The sequence below is a fragment of the Psittacula echo genome (assembly GCF_963264785.1).
Source record: "Psittacula echo genome assembly, chromosome: Z".
Classification (NCBI taxonomy): Eukaryota; Metazoa; Chordata; class Aves; order Psittaciformes; family Psittacidae; genus Psittacula; species Psittacula echo.
In genome coordinates, this window is record NC_137742.1 from 53,072,303 (window position 1) to 53,081,385 (window position 9,083).

Below are 9,083 nucleotides of genomic sequence, written 5' to 3' on the forward strand. Positions count from 1 at the left end.
GTTCATCCCATCTTTGTCACCTTATTCATGCATGGTTTCAATAAACACTTATATACTCAGACCTCACCTGTGCCTCTACATACCTTCCAACTTTGTGTTTCACTACTGTTACTCCTTTTCTACAATCTTCCTCCAGCAGGTCAACTTCTCCTGTCTTCTTTCAGGTTTTTCTATGAACTTTTTTGCTGAAGTGCTTTTAAAACTTAGCTGAGAAAATAAGTAATAGGAAGTTCACACATCCGTTTATCTCCTAACACAGTATTACTTCAGTTTATTTTTATAATCTGGATTGCAAAGTGGAGAAATAGAAGTGTTTCTTAAGTAGCATCAGTTAGACTTACATCCACCTCAGACCCCTCCTCCTTCACATCAGGTTAGAGTCTCACAAGTATTTAAGAATCCATTTAAAATTTCTCTTCTGCAATCTTTAGAACAGCATCATTGTTTGATTCCTAGGTGAAGCCTGGGACTCGGGACTGAAGCAGCTTGTAGCCAGTGCTGCTGGCTCCATCTAGGAGCTCCCTAGCAGATACAGGTTATGTCCACACAATTAGGCAAAGCATGTGCTTCAGGTTCTTGAGTTACACACTCCATGTATTTTTGTATCTTTATTGCAGCAATTAACTCAGTCATGATTTCACATAGAGCTCAGGTGGATACCACCACTTAATTCAGGTGGTAGAGATATCCCGTACAAAAGTTACAGTCTGCAGGGTTGTAGCTCTTCTAGAAATGCCCAGTGGACTCCTGAGTGCTCAGTTCCTTTCATCTTTGCTTAGGCTTTAGTGTTGGGTTAAACCACGTCTTAGCATCTTGTTCCTGAAGAGTATACTCTTTGAACAGAACTGATTTTGAGAGTGGGCATGAACTCTTACTTTTTTATCTCCCAGCTGCGTCATTAAGTGTATCACTAGATGCTTAGTTCACAGGACTGAAACAAATTCAGGTACTCTGTTGATCAAATCAAGGTTCAAAGATGTCTTTCCTTAACAGTCATGACTTGTCTTCAGCGTACACATGGGCTGATGCAATGGCACACAGGAGTGCTGCAATGTCACTACTCCCTGGTTGAACTTTTAGCCATTGCATTAACTTGTGGTTCAGCCCTGAAGCACTAGGCAGCCTCTCTTTTCTCTCATTATATGCATGATTCCTGAAGGTATGTGCTCAATACACCTTCTGTACCTTTCATCTCTACACAACTGTCATTGTAGTTAATTGACCACTCCCACTCTATCCACATAAGAGTCTGTTCTGGGTCTGAAAGTTGCAGCCCTACTTCAACCAACTTCTCAGGTTTTTCTTCTTGAAAAATCCAGTCATTAATAATAACTGCTAGCTGGTTTCAAGCTTACTGTCAACAATGGTTGACAATACATTCTTTGTAGATTCCTGTTACTGTAACTGTTACTATATTAATATTATATGTAAAAATATTACTTAGGAGTTTCAAATGAGACCAGAGCCCATTGCAGTAAAATCCCTATCTATACACAGCAAGAGGAGCATCCTTGCTTGGTATAACTCACTATGGCCATAAATAAAACATTAGGAAAAGCAGTGGCCTAAGCAAGGTCCTTCAGGTTTCTCAGGTCAGAAGAAAGAGAAGGTGACAGAGCAAGACCTTCTCTAGATTATGCTACTTACTCTCTTTATCTACTTTGTCAAATCCTCACCAGTCTGATCTCATCCAAGACCTGCTGTAGAAGGGAAGAAAGGATACAGTAAGACCTCATACAATACAAATCAGCATGCCTCAGACTACTGTGCAGTAAGTCCTGCTGCATGCACTGACTTTTCACTGTTAGGTGCATCAGTAGGGCAAAAGCCCAGGTCCTTAAAGTTCATTAAATATCTGTGGACTTTAGGTGTTCCAATATATTCAAAAAACTGGTCTTTAGGGAAGTTAGAATGTGAGAATACCGATTGTCTCAGATTTCAAGCTATTTGTTTAATCAGATGTATTTACGTATAATATAACACAGTTCATAAAAATACTGTTTGGTTTGGCTCACATCTGATAAGTTTCGCTGCTTGGCAGAGGCAAAAAGAAAAGCAAGAGACATTTCCATGCATATTATGAACATAGAGACTCCAATCAGCATGTGGTAATTTCAGAAAGCATACTCTTTCTATTTGGATTTAAGATATTAATCTTATGTTTCTGATATTGTTTTCTGCTCTTTTGCTTAGTTGCTACACTTAACGTTATTTTGAGCTAGTTTTGTTAAATACTGATATATGCATTATAATTCACTACACATTCAGCAGCTGAGATCCCTGATATGAAAGAGCAATGCTGGAAAGATACTGCATATTTTCTAACCTATCAAATAAACTACATATAATCCCCTCTCTGAAACATAATGCAAACGCATCTGAACCCACGACTGGTCCTGAGACAACAGCTTTAAGACAGTAATTTTTCCTTCTCCATTTGCTTTCATAAAATGGTGTCCTGAAATACTCCGCTTAGGGCTGTAGGACTGAACAGATAGTCTGCTCTGGATAAGAAAGGGGACTTGGCCTATTTAAGGTGGAGTGCAAAGCAAATGTCTTCCTTCCATTTTCCCTTTTTCCTCTCAATAACAAATTATTTGTCTTCACCAGAGGCAGGAATTGTCTGTCAGAACCTAACCTTCTGAATTTCTGCCTGAAAGGAGCACAGAACGAAAAATGGTCATTAAGGAAACAGATAATATTCCCTGTATGTGTTTGGCTAATAAACAATGTACACCATTGTTTTATGGATAACAAGTTCAAGCCCATCTCTGAAAGTGTTGTAACGCCCCCTTCTCTGCCTTATCATCTCTACAGGCACGTACATATAGACAGTGCTTTTATTATGTGTGGAAACAAAGTACCTCTCTCCAGAACTTTCCAGTTTGAAAGACAAAATATACTTCTGGTTTGTGACAAACGTACTCAGCAGAGGCAGTGGTAGAGTTGTTCTTGCTCACACCATCCTTGGAACTAGCTCAAACTAACATATAGTCTTAATCCAGCACTCATACCAGTATTCCCAGGAGCAATCAGGGTCCTGCAAGAAAGTTGAGGTAGTTGATCCGTCCCTTCTCTTCAGCAGTGGTGAAGCCATGACTGGAGTTCTGTGTCAATTTCTGGGCTTCCCAGTCTAAGAGAGACGTGGACTAACTGAAGCAAGTGCAGTAGAGGGCCACAAGGATGATTAAGGGACTGGAACATCTTGCATAGAAGGAGAGGCTGATCCTGGGCAGGCAGCTCTAGATCAGTTTGAGCAAGGGGTTGGACCAGGTGATCCATGGTGGCCCCTGTCAATGCAGACAGTTCTGTGATTGCCAAAACTCTATCATATAGTTATTTTAATCTTGAAAACAAATTTATCATGTTTCCTTCTTATGCTTCCTCTCAAGACTGTTTCCTTATGAATTCTAGCAAAGGTAATGTTGGTAAAATCAGGTTGGGGACACTGTCAGCTCCTGCAGAGAGAGGATGAATATTTAGAGTTGTGAGTCTGTCTCTTCAAAGTCACTGCCCATTATTCAATAAATTTCAAGTGCAGCATCAGTCTAGTTGGACAGAGGAAGTTGTATGTGATCAGAAGCTGTCTAGTGCCATAGCTACCATTCGACTAACAATTTGTGGGCCATCCTTCAACTACTAGATTCTGGGAAGGATTAGTTAAGGAGAAAGAAAAGCAACATTCAGCAGGAAACAGACTTCTCATTGTGCCCCTTCATTGTATATTCTCTGTGCTCCCTTTTCTGGTCAGTAGCACAGGCCAGTTTGGGACACTCTAAATTGTCAAGAGCAGCAAGGGGTTACCCAGAGTGTGCTTTGTTTAGCAATACAGACAGCGTTTTTTGTTAACTGACTTGAACCTATTGTCTGTGACACACACACCACCCCACCCCCCCCCGCCATACTCTATCTCCTGTCCTCACCACTCTCATCCCCAGCCCAGCTCACCCTCTGCAGATCCCCTTACAGTCTTTGGGTTCATGAAGTACAAATTAGCATAATCAGATTAGCTGCTTGGGGTTGTTCAGCAGGGAGCTGAAAAGGAAGAAAAAGTGGTTCACAAAGAGAAGCCCTGAGGAGGGCAGAAGGGGGTGGTATTGCTGTTGTGCTGTGGTGCTGAAAACTTGCACCTGCATTGCAAGCAGATCCTCTTCTCACTAAGGACTCTTAGATGGTATTAAAGCATAGGAATTAATTGGGGAGAGGGTAAGGAGGCAGAGAAAGAGTGACAGGAGAGCTGGGATAGAAATGAGGGGAGAGGAGAGGAGGAGAAAAAAAGGAGAGGATAGGAGAGGGGAATTTTTATTAATTAACTGGACTAGGAATGTATAGTTGCTGACAACGGAAAACAGTTTGATTCCTATTCATCATGGAGAGTAGATCTTCTTGATAATCTGGCCTATCATGAGTCTGGTAATCTGGCCTATCAAGATAAGAGTTTTAGAGTCTCTGCAGGAGACTGATAAGACACCTGGTACAAAAAAGCAAACTGGCTAAAGGAAGGGGGAGTGAGTTGTGGGTTTTGGAGGTGTTTTTCCTGGTCATTTTCTGTGGTGGGCTTGCATTGCTAAGAGTAGTAAAAAATCTGCTTGATTGCCTTAGTGCCTCCCCTAATTTTCTGCTTTTTGCTCTCACTGGGAGAGAAACCCTGCCGGAGGACTCAAGTTTCAAATCCATAGTCACAGGTTTTAAGGGCACCTAGGGGCTTTATATGATCATTTTTTCAAGAACATGAGGTGAAATGACTTGAATGTGCCTGTTTTTTTAAAAAAAACCCTTTTGGATACCTTACAAGTCTGCTTCCGCACCACCAGCTCATCCAGCTGAATCCCCTGACCAGTCACTGTCAGTTCTGAGGTATCTTAAAAGCATGCAAAAACAAAGATGACAAGAAAGGCACCCCAAAAAGCAGTCATGACAACCCAAAAATGTTTTAAGTTGAGCCCGCAAGATCAAGAGTCTTACGGACTAGCCTTAGCCTTAGACTTTTCCAGCACTTCACAGGGTCAGGATAAAAGCAAACATAAATGTCAGGATAAGTCAAGCTTTGAGGCAGTATTTATGACAAGCCCCTGGCTAACTTGAACCTTCAGTTTTCAAGAAGAAATACTGTCTTTGTGATTTACCTTAACTGCACATGGCAGAGAACTGCTAGAAGTACTTAACTGATGAAGATGTGATAAAAAGCAAAGAAACTTTTTTTACTATTAACAGCCTTTTCATTTCTTTAACTTTAGAAATAAGCAATTAACTTACAACTATATCATGAAGGAAAATATAAAACATACTTAGATAATGAAAAACCTATGATCAATTCATGATTACCTGTATTGGTTCAGCAGCCTTTAGTCTTCGGAAATGTTCAAAATTAATAGCAGCCGGCATATCAGGGCTTTCAGAATAACCTATCTGGCAGTTTGACTTATTTGTTAGGCATAACAGAAACAAGATAATGGTGCTCCGTAGATGATATATGTAAAAGTAATATAGAATTCTTCCCCCTACAACAACAGTAATGTCCATCTAGGCAAGTCAGACATGGAAGAGCATGCTTTCTCCCACTTTCACTGTCAACTTGTCTTGTTTTCATTTTTGTCATTTTTATTCTTTCTTAGTATGAAAGAAGAGTAATTTCAGTTTTAAAGGCAAACTTGGTGGTTTTCTCTTTGCATGTGACCTTATCTGAACTTCAACATGGACTACAAATTGATGATAAGGGTAAGACAGATAGACAGGTAGCTAGATAGATAGATAGACAGACATATAGGTATGTATGTATGTATGTTTTCTAAACTGGTCAGCTCTTCAGTTCAAAATTGACAGGTAAAATTATGCTGCTGAAGTTACCTGGCATGAATTTCTCCCCTCGTTTCCAAATATGAGAGCTGGGGAATACCCATTCGCATTCCACATGTCTGTGCAGAAATGTGGCCTTTGAGACTGTGCCAAACACAGTGGCTGGGCATGTTCAGAGACAGCAGCTGTCTGCTCTTCTGTGCCTGAAAAGGTAGGGAAAACATTTGCAGCATAGCTCAGGAGGAAAAGCCAGAATGGGCAGCTCAATCCGTTCAGCACTGAGTTATTTTCAGTTCCTTGTTCAAGTGCTGGGATCATTTCCCACCCAAGTAGGCTATGCCAGCACCAAGAGCTTTTGGCGAGTCCAACTGCCAGGCTCTCTCGCTCTGTTGGGAACTCTCAACTAGAAACAGACTTTTTGCCATTCAGTCTGATAGAGATCACTATAGAGTCTCTTAGCAGGGCCAGACACTTCCTTCTGAAACTCCTTTTAACCTACAGACAGCAAAACACTTCAGGTCACATTCAGTTGGCCTGAGCTTCTGTGGTTAGCTAGATCTAATAGCCTCCACTCAAGGTGCTTTTAGGCGCTGTAGTTTCCTCTTGAGAATCTTCAGGTCTTTCCATTAAGTGTAAAGCTTTTTAAAGCTGGAATTTAATACTGTGTAGTCTTGAGTTGGGGGAATCTACAGGTTATGTTTTGGTTGGTTGTACATCTATATATCCGAGCACAGTAATTCTCCTGTGATTTGAGGGGAGATTTAATATTGGCTGCTCTTAGCTTTTCTCAGCTCCAGGACTGACTGCTGCTGTCTACCAGGTTTTGCCAAACACAGTCTCCAGGAGAAAATCAATGCTAGATGTTGTCTACACCTACAGTTGGAGGTGGAACACTCCCCTGGAGACTTGCTGACTGTGGACCGTCATCCTTTGGCTTTCCATTAAGGTTTTATGCTACCTAAAAAAGAACGTCTTTCAAGGTGCAGAGTAGGGAATTTCAAAGAAAGTGAGGGATCTTCTTCAGGTCTGAGATATTCAGTGTTATTCGCTGTGCCCCCCTTGTGTAATGGGACAGAACATTGGGTGCATGGGAAACCTCTCCTGCCGTGTGCTTGTGAATACCTCTTTGCATCACTTGCCAGCTTAAAAGTTGGAGACTTTATGTGAGGCCCAAAGCAGTCCATGCTGAGATCCACAGGAGTCTTACTGACTTCTTTTTGCGCTTCATCCTGAGCCACTTTTGTGCTGGTTTATGGCACTGATGCTCAGCAGGGGATATGTACCCACAGAAAAGGTTGGTTGTTCTTTGCCTCTCTTTTTGTCTTTCAGTGCCTTGGAGGAGGGCGTCCCTTTTCCAAAAGAAGTTCCCAAAAGAGGCTTATCTGAGGGTCCTCATTTGTGCACTGTTGGGTTTGCAATCCATGGCAATGAAACAAGCCATGGAAGGATGGGATGTGCATTTGTTTACACACATGGGAAAGGGCTGGGGAGAGAATACAATGGGATGAGACTAATTCTTTTTCTTTTAGAGAGAGCTGAACCAACTCAGAGTGCAATGAAAATGCTACCCATGGCTTATGGACAGAACAATAATGAATATATGCAGCCAGATACATGAATTAAACAGACACAGGGCAATCTCTACCTCTGTAACCCAAATACTTGTTTGAGCTGCTTCCTCCACCCACCTTCTCCCCTCTGATTCTCTCAGCACCTGCCGTATTAAAAATAGAATTATACCCCTGAAAAGTGATGGATTTAGACTCTGTCACTTTGTCGATGACCTTTAGATTTGAGACTGGCTACCAAATGACCCCTGCCCCACAGGTCAGTAGTTAAGTCCCCCATTCTCTCCACCTCCTTTCATCACCCAGCCTTCAAAGAACAAAAGTCAGATCTGCCTTGCTCACTCTAGCCATGGTCACTGCATATCATTCACTAGCAGCAAAGAAATTTTTGCGACCCAGTTAGATACTGGAAGATAAATTACTAAATGGTTCATGAATTGTATGCCTCTGAAACACAACAGTCCTGCAGCTTTAACTTCTTGCTCAGAGTCTTAGTGTGCTAAAACAACTCTGTTTTGCCATTTAATTTGGCTGGCTCAGGAACCCTGTGAGTCTCCCTCTGCTGTGCTCATTGCATTCCTCTTCTCCCTTATTTAGACTCAGTACAACCAACAGGGCTGCTGAATACATGCCTTACCACAAAGTCTTCCTCAGCCACACTCCACTGAAAAAAAAGGCACCATGTAGGTCTAGGATTCCACTGTGCAAGTTCCAGTGCTAGGCACAGTGTGTTCACATCAGCCAAGATCAAAATCCACTGAATCTCATGCCAGAACCCTGATTGCAGACCTGCCCTTCCTTTAACCACAAGCTGGCCACCATCACTGGGATTCACGCCCAAGACTACAGTGTCCTTGCAAGACACAGCTGCAACACATTTCTTTCCTTACCCAACACAAATATCCAACTTCAGTTACACTCTGTGACCACAAAGGAGATGATACTGAGAAAGAGGACATGATGAACAGCAGTCTGCACAGCAGGCTTTTTTCTGGTGATACATGGGTTACTTTTAAGGACAGTATACATTGCACATCCCCTGGCATCAGCTTTGTTAGGTTGTGATAGCTGAAGAGTGGTACTTGATTCCTAGCACCCAGTCTCTGAAGAAAGTAATCCTCATCTGACTTAGAATGTGGATGTATACTCTTCTATTTATCCTGTTGGAAATTCCAAGTAAACGGAATATCTCACTGGGATTTCTGCTCACAAAGATACCTCACATCCTCTGTGCAGGTTAGGAGTACTATGGGTTGGAGGGAGCCATGACTCTTTTAACTTCACATCGTGCCTTTTTGTATCAGGAGATACCAAAGATGCTTCTAGAAGATATCACCTTAGCTCATCTTCCTTGTGATGCTAACAGCCATATCATCATTAAAAAAAAAAAAAAAAAAAAAAAAAAAAAAAAAAAGAAGGAAAGAAAAATAAAAGGAGATAAAAGTGCTATTGACACAACTCTATTTAACACTGCTAGTTACAATTAGTTACTCAGCTGGGGCCTTAAGACTACGGACATTTTTTGTGATTTATACTAAGATTTTGTCACTGCTGCGACACGTGAGATTTTTTTCAGCCAGCTCCTAATGACTTAGTACATATCCATGCCACAGACCCCATTATCTCACAGCACAGCACCATGTTAACATGGCTATACCATGCCCACTTCCAGAGGAGGCATTCACACACAATCCTGAGCATACAAACTAATTCGGCATT